Raw genomic sequence first — 12405 nt, 5'->3', positions numbered from 1 at the left:
GTGACGCCATGACCTGCAGGGTAGTACTATTATTTATTACTGTACAAAACCTCACATGGAGTATAAAAAGGCACAGATATGTGTATATATATATACACTTTACAATTAAGCATATCAACAAAAATTGTCCTGCTAGCTTAGACTTGAATTGATTCAGAGTTGTGGACAAGATCACATCATCGGGTAGTGCTTTGCAAATTTTCATAGAGGAGGTAAAAAACGAGTGTGTAATTATATATGAGTCAGTTTTATAGTGGTTGGCTGCTAAAACTTCATTGAGTGACCCTGCAGGTGGTGACTTGAGTAAGGTACATAGCTAGGTGCCAGGTATGGCATTTGAAAAACATTTCCATTGGATACAGAAAGAGCAATGATACATCAATATTTTAGTGTTAAAGTGAAACCTCTCTTATCAAGCTCCCTGAATTAAGTACCTGATAGAAAACCTCCATAGTAAGAACAAAGATTTCAGCTTCCACACTGCCAACGATACATTTTTACCCTTGGAAGATGGGTAGGAATACAATGCAGTAATAATACTATTCATAGGTCCCAAAATGTCAATTTTAAACAGGATCCACATATTTATATTATAATTATTTGCACAGGATTCTGTATGTGATAAATTTTTACAGTTTGATGAAAGTATTAGAATATGGGATGTAAATTCAAGAAAATGTATCAAAACATTACCAGCACTAGGCCTGCGCCGATTATGCCAGCATAATTTGGGCATAATAGGTAGCCAAAAGCATCAGCATAATGCCAGCATAATGGGCAATTTTTTTGTGCATTAGTTATCAGAGAAGCTGAAACTCTGCCTATTTTGCATGATGCAGAATGGGATAGTGTGCAAACATGGTAAAAATCAGATTTACAGCTACGTTGTGAAAAAAGATTAGTTAAAGATAGGTATACTCTATTAGAACACTCACAGATGCATTAGGTACTCTAATAGAGCAGTCAAGACACAAATTTATATGAGCATATTTGGAGCATAATGGGACACAACTGGGCATAATTGGAGCATAATAAGAGAAATTTTGGAGCAATGCTCAAAAGCATAATAGGCAATTTCAAAAGCATAATAGGCTCAGGCCTAACCAGCACACTCTGATTCTGTGTCTGCGGTAAGATGATGTGGACGATGTTGAGTGTATTGTGGGTTGTTGCCTATTGTTTGTGTAGGTGCACTTTAATAGAGATGGGTCTCTAATTGTTTCAAGTAATAATGATGGATTATGGTAACTCACATTTTGTGTATGCATGTCTCTGTACAGCCAAAAATACCAAAAATAAAACATGTTTAACACTTGGTTGCAATAGGCTACTTTATACCATACTCCACTATAAAAGTGATTTTAATTTAGATAGGCACTGGTTTAGATACACAAAGGACCAGGTTAGAGACTAACTCTGCATAGTACAGATATATCCCAGTGTACAGTACCTAGCTTCACATGACGGGTGAGGTCCAGGTAGGACTTCTTTTTCCTTACTAGTCCTACATCCGTTAGTGTTTGACTTTTAGGGATAGTATAGCGAAAAGGCTGTACATTCATAGTGTATAGTGTATGTATGTAGTGTCATGATGTGAACTGTTGTAGTCAGATATGGGACACAGCTGCCAGCAGGTGTTTGAAGATGTTAGTAGGTCATTCTGTGTTTAATAATGTTGTATTTGAGTATATAAATGTTTTCTTTAGAAGTTTTCATTCAACAATAATAAAATTATTGTATTTAGTATTCTTGTTTTGCATGTTTACAGTAGTGCATGAAATGATGATAGTCAGATTCTGGTAACTTACTAGCCAATTAAGAATGAATGACTTATAACAGATAAGTACTAATTGCATATTATATATGGTAAGGATTTGTCATAGGGTATGCTAAATCTCCCTATATGGGAATGCGTATATTCATTTAGCATAAACCGACACCATGGAGCTTTCCCATATTGTATAGGAGAGATTTCACGTTACCCCATGCTAAATTGCTCGTATGTGTAGGAGAGATTTCCTCTATGCATAATCCTTGCTACATATACGTACTGTAACATGAGAGTGCATATCCAATTAGTATAATTCTATCCATTAGCGTACATGTGTGAGTACTTGTATTAAAGTGTTGTCAAGTACATACTTTTGAGTACCTGTACTTTACTTACGTACATGTAAGTACATACTTTTAAATGTATGTGACTCCATGCCTGTATAATATAGTACACGATATTAAATTTTGTGGGCAGCAAATATACAGTGCTAGCTATGTAGACATATCTACTGTTTATAAGTATTAATTCTATTGTGTGTGTGTGTGTGTGTGTGTGTGTGTGTGTGTGTGTGTGTGTGTGTTGGTTTGCTTGTGTACATTACCTGTAGTGTACATATAATGTACTATATAGTACTTAAAGTAACGGACATATCTATGCAATATCTCAGAATAAATAGTAGAAAGGCTTGCTCAATGCATATCTGTGACTTATTTTTGGTTTCATTTTTGAATGAAAACAGCTCACACCAGACCATTGCTTCTTGTTGAAATGCCATTATGCATGCAAAGCCATAACAAATGTATTCAGAGTTCGGACTGCTGGAGTGTTAATGTAAACCACCAATCCCTATTGTCACTGAATTATCTCAAAATATGATTGGAGTACTATACAATTAACTTATCTTAACAGTAAGTGAAAACAGAAAATTGTGTTTTAGGACATCAAGGAGGACAAAGGCGAGTCCATGATGTATACACTGTAACTGCTGCACTTGGCAAAAAGGCTCGTCTCAGGCCAAAGCGATGTACATCAAACAGTGAAGAAATCGAGCATGTAGCCTTATCAACAGTTCAGTTACTGTGTGCTTGGCTAAAGGCATTAGGATGTAAGTTAGTAAAAAATTCAGAATTATATTTAAAATTAACTTTTTGGGAACGGTTTGAGGTCGCTTTGAGGACTTTATGGGCTTGTTTATACTTAATCAATACTGCCAAGCTGTCATGATGGAAACGTGAAGTTGGTTTTTAGTTGATATTTTCTTGACAAAAAAAAGCCAAACCTCCATGATCTACTATACAGTTAGTTTTCAATTCAAATAACATTTAAGCTTGCCAATTTTCGCAATAACACTAGCACATCTTGTTATGAAACACACAGAACAGTTTATAGCTAAAGTAGACTTTATCCTTGCATGATTTATAATGTGATGCCACCATATAGCAGTAGCTATGGCCATTAATGGGTTAATTGAAATATGTTTACAAAGTGGTGCAGTTATGTACATATCCGGAAGTAAAATAATAATGCATACAGTCATGAGAAGTTGTAGTACCTAGTGATACAGTATATCATACAGCAGTGTTTTAGACTCAGTGCACACATACTATACTGAAACCTGCATGATTATTAAGAACACCTTTGGACCAACTAAAATGTTCCAGTTTTCATAATGCAGGTGAATGTCCTCATCTTTCAAGTGTCCTGATTGACAGGTTCCACTGGCCTACTTTATTCCACAGACTAGATTTATGAACTGGGCTTGAAACAGACTATTAACAATAAACCAGGCATGATCTGATGCATGGACACACTTGAGCTAGCTAGCTATAGACATACTAACTATTTAGGCACACCGTGGGTGGGGGTGTAGCTAGCACGAGACTACGTAACAAGCTACATAGCTAAACATCAACAGTTGCTAGCTCGTTCATTACTGAAGCCTGAAGATCCAGTACCATGTACTTGAGCAATGACTAGGAGCTAAAACTCTACAATAACAGCCTGTGTGTCACTAATGGGCTGAGTACTGGTATATGCAAGCAAATACTCAAGGGTTCAGAAATATTCAAATGAATTAGTGCACATGATAGCTACCTTCATGATTTATAAGCCATGAAAAGCAGTATTAGCAGTGTTAGTCTCCATAATATTGTCTCCACCATTACAAGAACAAGGTAGCCTGGTTTATCGATAATAATTGTTTCAAGCCCAGACAGTGAATCCAGTCCGTGGAATAAAGTAGGCCAGTTCCACTTTACTGTTGTTTTCTAATCACTTTGTATCCTTTAATGTATCCTTTTGCTCATTATTTAGCACCCTGAAATTATGAGACTACAACAAGGCAAAGATAAGATCACATGATCCATGATGATGTCATTAACTCATTCTGTATACTATTATATTTTCAGTGCCTCAAAGTCTACTGTGGTCACAGAAATGAAAAATACTATATCTTCTCAATTTCTCTGTAACTGGTGGCAAGGTATGGACTGTGTATATGTGTGTGTTGAATATGTTGTGTGTGTGTGTATGTGTGTGCATGTGAAAGTAAGTGAGTATGTACATGTGTACTTGTATGTAAAGTAAACACATAATACGCTGAAAGGATATGTTTCATTATGTTTCTGTGAGCAACGTTTCATGGATTGTGTTTTGAAGCACTTTATAATTGTGAAATGAAGCTGGTGTATTATGTCCAGCCACTGAAAGACATGAAAGTTTATTTCATGACAGCTTTACCTTGTATGAATTATCAAAACCTTTGCTGCAAAAGATTACTGTAAATATTAGCAGGGGGGAATTTTGAAAAGGGATTTCCACTACAGCTAAGTGACTGTTATATTAGAGTAGTTATATTACCTGCCTGCTCTATTAGAGTAACTCGATCTTTTCACCAAAATCATAATTCAGAAAGCATTGCTATCATGTTAGAAAGCATTATTTAACTGAGATAAAAGTTTAAAATGTATCCTGTTCAATCCTGTTCCATGATAGATTCCAGATTCTGGAAGCCTGAAGTTTCAATTTCTTAAAGTTTCAAGTAGCTAGTGTATAAAATCCAAAGGAGTCCCCCCTAGGTACGCCCCTGATTAGAGTAAATGTATGTTCTTATGCAGTGGATAGTATCAGGCTCTGAGGATCACATGATCTATATTTGGAACTTACAGACCAAGGAAATAGTCCAGAAACTAAAGGGACACAAAGGTGAATAATATAGTAGAATATACTAACAGTATGCTGACTATTTTCAGTGATGTTTGCATTTAATGATCAAATTAGTACAATATACACTAATACAAATGGGACCACGGAAGTGTCCTGATAATATCAGAGTTTGTTTCTTAGTGTTAATGGCTCCATATTGTTTGTGCTGTTTGAGCACAGTGGTTGAGACTGCTCCTTAGTAACCAAATGTTATTGTTATTTATATTACCAAATGACCCCATATACCTTAAATGTTCAGGAGCTGGTGATGTGCTGATGGCTACTGAAATTAACCAGAGAAGATCTGACGATGTCACATTCATCTCTGATCTCAAAGAAACATTGAGCCACTGTTGATGCTTCCCAATGTTCTAGAATGGTTTACATATCCATGCCAATGTGTCTTAAGACCTTTACAAAGACGATTCGTTGCTTTCCTAACACTTGTCACAATGCTTGGTTGCATAATCACTCATCGTAAGGTTGTGATATGTGATGTGACCAGCCTCCTCTGCTACAATATCTCTTCACACACATGCGTAGTCAGTTTATGGATTAGTATAGAACATTATTCCATGTCAATTGTGTACTGTATAGCAGTGTATAACTTAATTAGCAAGACTTGAAAAATATGTTAGGGAAATCCACAGTGTTGAGATGAAACATGTTTGTGATACCAACCACACACAACTGGTACAACCTCCAACTGGTTCCCATGACCAAGACTATTTCTGTGTACTAGACTCCTAGAACTTGAATGATATACTGGTATCCAGTGTGTTCTCTGATTAGTGATGTTATATTATATGATTGCTGAGGCTTTACTTTTTGTACATAATATTTATCTGCAGAGAACACTTTAGTAGAACAGTCAATAATCCTAGAATGTGTGTTTCACAGAATAATGTCAATTCTAGGTGCTGGGATTGAAATAAGTTTACATGATTGATAAATCAAACCAGTGTTGGCTTGTGTTTTTCTGTATTTGTGTGCTCTGTGATTTCCATGCAGATGTAGTACTGTGCACAGTGTGCCACTCATCAGAAAACATCATCGCATCAGGGTCTCTTGAAGAAGACAAAACAGTTAAAGTGTGACATTCAGACACTTGAATTTGATTTATACTAGAATCACACAATATCCACACAACCTTACACTTGTAACTGCATGTGGTACTTAGTACAGCTAATATTGTATGTCTTGTGGTGTTGTTTATGTTGACAGTGAATAGTTTTTACTTGTTTGGTTAATTATACCCTGAGACCAGTGTTTAACTTGTGCCAGTTATTTAGTGTTTTTTTAATTAGTTGAATTACCTGCATTATTTACATCATTCTAATTCTATGCACGAAGACCTCATTTTATTTCTTATCGGTCTTTTGATATAATTATAATGACACTACTTAATTGACTAGAGCTAGAGACATGCCCACGGAAAGCCTTCCAGCTGGCCATGTGCTGGCCTTAAGTTGCAGATGGTGATGTACATTTGGATGGAGTCAGGTTTACGTAGTTGTGCTATTTTCTAATTGTACTTAACAGGATAGTCTGAACTCTCGCATATAGAATAATACATCATGGTAGCATTACTTGAAACAACTGCTACAGTAGTACAGTTTAGTGATTAATAAGTCTGAGTCAAATATGCTCAAAATTGTACCCAAAATGCTTCCATGAATTTTCCAAAAAATTTGCCTATTATGCTCTTCAGTGTTCCCATTATACTCCCAGCATTTTTATCTTGTAGTGCTGTAATAGATTATTTTTACCTGTTCTGTTCTATTAGAGAGTATTGATCTAAGGAACTACGCAAAATGTACAAGACATTTGCATGCGTGCTTCAACTGACTGCTCTATTAGGGAGTATTGATCTATTTCATGGAATGATATATAGTTTGAAATATCCACCTAATGTTATTGTTATTAAAGCTTTAGAGTGGCCAGCACTGAAGGTCTGACAGCAACATGTGCTGCAGCCTTAATGTGCTAGCATTATGCTGGCATAGCATTATGCTGTCATATTTGATGCAGGCTTATTGATGAAAGGAATACCAGAAGTCAAATAAGAATCCTAATAGATCTGTTTTGATGTGTATATTGCGTTTAGCTTAAATACATACCCTTCATATACTGCATAATTGTGACCCAGTCTGGGAAAACCGGTCTTATTGCCCATGTCAGCAGATTGGATTTCTCATCCAGAACACAAAGCTACATGAATAAACTAACTAATTTCACAATCAAAATCATCTGGACTTGAGTGGTCAGGGTTTGCTGGCTGCTTTTCCCAAGCCCAGTGGTGATCCGTATGTGTGGTGTGGGGCCTTAATGAAGCTCTGGTCAGTCTGGGGATGACTGTACAACTCTGTGATGTGGAATAAAAACCTCTACTGTGAGTTTCCTTTCATTTCAGCCAGTTTTGAGACTAGAATGGCCCATAACTTGGCGGGAAACTTAGTTGTTGGCTACTTGCTCAGTAGTTGCTCTGGATGGTAAGGAATTGGTGTAAAACATTTGAAAAGTTGGTACATATAGCTTCAACCATTGGCGAGCTACAACACACTAAATACATAAAACGGAATTTCTCAATACTTGTAAAGAAGCGATAAGACTGGTTTTCCCACAATTATATTATATCAATGTTGTCATTAAGCAATTATCAATGCTCCGATCAACAGGCAATGCTAACTGAAGTTACTGCTCTACAATGCTGTAACTAGTATCATGCACAGGAGAGAAACTTGACATTGTCTGCACAACTGATAGTCTTCTTGAGGTTGTTCTTAAACCTCATCAATCAACCACCTATCCCTAAAATTCACCCTAGTGAGTAGTAGCTAACTTGTGATCACTGAATTTAAAATTGAAATAATAATATCCATCTACAATTTCACTCTGTGGCTGGACATGCATGCACATGTGATAGCTACCACAAGATAGTGGAAGTGGAGGTATTTAGCTATATGACTGTTCTATTAGAGTATATTAAAAGTTTTGTTGTACATTTGTGCACATACTAAACAGTTAGCAAGCACAGAAAAGTAGAATGACAATAAATATTGATGAGTTACTCTGTCTGGACATCAAATTATGTTTGCCTAACTCCTTGCTACTCTCCTGTACATGATGAATACCGAAGGTTATCATGGAGTTAAACAAGTTTATTTTAACTGCTAGCTACTAAGTCATATTTACCACTTGTGTTGCACTAGAAGTTACAATGTAACTACTACCGGTAAGATCTTCAGTGACATACCTATACCACTATACTTAGGACATTAGAAGGTGTCAGGCACACCTGATCATGGATCCGGCCCACCATGGTGCATAGAATAGAATATTATGGCATGGATTAGAACACAGTGCTCCCTCAATTATCTAACCCCCTTGGGGCCAAGACATGTTCAGATGATAATCAAAGCCCATTCATTTATATACAGAGCCCTGTTCAAATACTCTAATAGAACATACATCTTAGACAAAATACTCTAATAGAGCAGTCATTTCTACTATACGTAATAGATGCAATGTGGCATGGAATAGACTTTGCAGCTAGATTAAAACTTATACACTGTACCTGCATGAATTAGATAAGCAATAGTCTCTAATGCAACAAGCTTAAGCATTGTTATAGCTTCTAGTTGTAAGCAAGTCAGCTTTATTAAACTGTATAATCATATGGAACAAATACAGAACATTATGTTGTTACTTGGAAATCTTTCTGGAAGGAAAATTTACAGGTATTATGTGTGTCACAATTATTTATTAACTTCGTTAGCATGCAATTGAGGCAGATTTTGTGGTGGGTTGCAATAACTACAGTTGGAATTGTTGACCTCAGTGTGAGACATGCTTATACTATTAATAATTTATTAACTTTTAAAGGAAGGGAGTTATTAGGTTGTGAATGGTATAGAGAGGATGGGAAGATGTTTCTGGAATTTATTAAGTACATAACAATAGTATACATTCGCTTGTAAAATTGTGAATTGCTGTTAATGAATCTATAACTTGTCACACTGAATTATGTATATTTTCTACAGAGAATTATGTTTTATCTCAGAATTATGCTTATGGAATTATTACCAAAATTTGCTTGGCTATTAATTCATGTGTTCTCAGCTAGTCTACATATAATATTTATCCACCCTCAGTCACAATAGTAATAAAGCATCCGATTCAGTGAATATTATTTATATTCAAGGAATCGGATGCTTTACTATTGAATAATATTTTGAATAATATTTTGTAACTGAACTGGCACAAATTCAATGCAAATATTTAAATCGTTAAAATTTAGTTTACTCTACAAAACCCTAATTAAAAATACAACTCCAGCAGGTATTTTTAAGATCAAACTTGTTGGTTCAAAAGTATGCTAGCATAGTAGGCTGGTCCTTATTGGTAGTTTTAAATAATGATAAGGTCAGTTATTTACCATATGTAGTTTGCATGGTTTGCTATAGTGCTGAACAAATATATAGCAATTTTTATATTTACTATTCAATTATATAACTGTAAACAAAATGACTGAATAATATACCACTTTGTAATCTCAAGCTTCAATGCTGGCTTCATCCATCTGAGCACAGCTTACAAAGTGCTAATGAATATTCTAATGAATATTTGAATAGTGTGTTAACAGATCAAACATTTTGTCAAATATCTGTATAATTGTTGCAGCACTATGGTGAACACATCTCGTTTTCGTTCAAAAATGACATGTGAAGATATTCTAGCTATTCCTTCTGGAATAATAAGTGGCAGATAGTTGAATGTATATTTGTGCATACAATACATAACTTGTACTGCAGCATATGTAGGGCCTTGGTCATAAGTGTAGAGCAAGCCATGCAAGATTTGATTTAATGGTGCAAATACAGTAGCCAAAGGTTTGCATTTTTCCCATATATGAGTCATTTTATACTTTAAACATGGTACGTAACTATATCCTAGAATGTTAATTTGTAACTAGTGACTTAATAGTCTAGCATATAGCTTCAGCTATAACCAATAATAATCGTGAACTCATGATATTTTAGGGAAAATGTGAACTCTAGCTTGCTATAATCACAAGCACAGGAAATTCTAAGGGTAAGCTTGGGGGGGGGGGGGGGGGGCAATGGCTCTTTGATGAAGAAAAATCATGCAGAAAAGTTATTATAGATCAGACTGATCAGTAGGGCTGGGCGGTTTCTCGGTATTATAGTAATACCGCGGTATTGCAATGAAACGATATCTGTATCGCGTAGATTTCGGTGAAACGATAATATCACGATATCGATATTATTACGACTTTTAGTGTTTGTGACAGCTTATTAAGCCCTTAAGGTTGTTATAATGCACCTCAAATAATCACGTGATACTACTGCAAACAAGGACCTAGTACTAGCTAGTCAATTTTTTTTACAAAGATCGAGATACTCTAATAGAACATTCAGCTAGGATCGAGATACCCTAATAAAGCAGTCAGCTACTCTAATATAGCAGTCATCTTTAATAACCGCGATAAATAGTAATATCGTGATATATTTCTGCACGATATATCGTGAAGCGAAACTCCAATACCGCCCAGCTCTACTGATCAGTATTGTTAGTTTAACATTAGCTAGACAATATTCTTACTTCGGGAATGTTTGTTACAAAGTGCATATCTTGGGAATTGAAAGCCATACATACTGGCTTCGTTTCACCATGGTGCTGATAGATGAAAATTTTTGCGCACATTGTATGCATATTGTGTACATGTATTATGTGTACATGAGTTGTTTAATAAACTAATAACAATCATGATCTCATCAATAAATCAATCTATCAAGCCTTTTGCATCAATTCTAAGCCATGTCAGGCCTTTCAATTGCTGCAGATTCTGTGGGTTGCATCCGCACACACCCAAAGTTGTACTTTATTTACTACAGCCATGCATATGTCAGGTCTAAAATTGCCACTGTAAACAAGCTACAGGGATGCAGTTGCAGACTTTTACCAACTAGCTATATGCACCAGACCCTCGTTTATTCATACTCTTGTCAGCTATCACAAATTGAAACTTCAATTAAGCACCAGCCTATTATGCTTTTCATTTTACCTGTTATGTTATGCTGCAGTACTCAAAAAGTTTACCTATTATACTCACAATTATGCTCAAACTTTTTGCCTCAAATTTCATGTTTAACTAACAGTTTTGCACTTTATGTATATGGATAATGATAACTTTTGGCTTCAGTCCGAAAAATTGTTCAAAGTTAACCATTTAAAATAATTAATTTAGCACCTCATTATGTCAAATGTTTAAATTATGTAGCTCATTGGTTCATTAGAATTACTAATAAGGCAGCACACTACTATTTTGTGTGTGAAAAGTATGTATGGGAAAGTACACAAAGGCTACAAATGAAGTAGCTAAGTGAGTCAATCTTTTCTACTAATATCAAATTTACCATTATGCCAGTATTATAAGTGCTTCATGCTTCAAAGCACCTATTGTACTCCAAATTGTACTAGCATAATAGGCTGCAGCTGGTGCTTAACTTCAATTAGGTGTGCATGCAGTTATGTAATAGTCCTAGGGTTAGATAGTTATAGCTATCACGTAGCTAGATATAAATCTAAAGTTTCTTAATGAAATGAGCTACCCTAGCAAATAATCAGTAGCTAGATGTGAAAATTTTTTCATGACCTTTATATACAGCTAGCTACTAGTGCATGCAATGTAGAATTAATCTTAGGCAGCGGAAGAGGGGGTGCTTGGAGCACTCCCAACAATTTTTTTATTTAAAAAAAAAATTTATAGGTTAATAAAAGATATCGATAACAAACGCTTAAACAGTGGGCAGAGAGGCAAACTCTGCCCAATTCTGGGTTTGTTGCCATTACAGAAGCAGCATTGCCACATTGAACATCAATGGCAACCTTTTGAATCAAAAATTGGGTGGCCCTATTATTACCAGACTGTTCCATTACCCGAGAATCTATCCGCCTCACTAATGAGCATGCACATGATTCGCAAGCACCCAGGGTCTCAACACATAAAGGGGAGAAGTGAAATGATGGAATCAGAGAAGAATACTTTCTGAACTTAGCTGACTCTGCAGAGTTTGCCAGCCGACTGGCACCACTTCCAGAAACTGGTCAATCACGATTGAGATACTCTAATAGAGCAGTCACCCCAATAGAGCTAAATCCACCAAAAATGCCTCCAAATTCAATCTCCTGACACCTAATTTTCAAATTTTTCCTTCGTGGGGGGGGGGGGGGGGGGGGCAGACCACCCTAGAATTGGCATGCTTCACATGCCACACTTACTACTAGCTACCAACATAAATTTTGGGCACCCCCAACTCTAGCACCCTTCCGTCTCCTATATAATAGGGCTGGGTGAAATCGGCTGTTGTGTCATACTTGTAAAACATGCATGCTTTAATGTG

The sequence above is a fragment of the Dysidea avara genome, chromosome 4 (genome assembly GCF_963678975.1).
Source record: "Dysidea avara chromosome 4, odDysAvar1.4, whole genome shotgun sequence".
NCBI classification, from domain to species: domain Eukaryota; kingdom Metazoa; phylum Porifera; class Demospongiae; order Dictyoceratida; family Dysideidae; genus Dysidea; species Dysidea avara.
The sequence above is the reverse complement of the archived record's forward strand: the minus strand, read 5'-3'. Positions refer to the sequence as shown.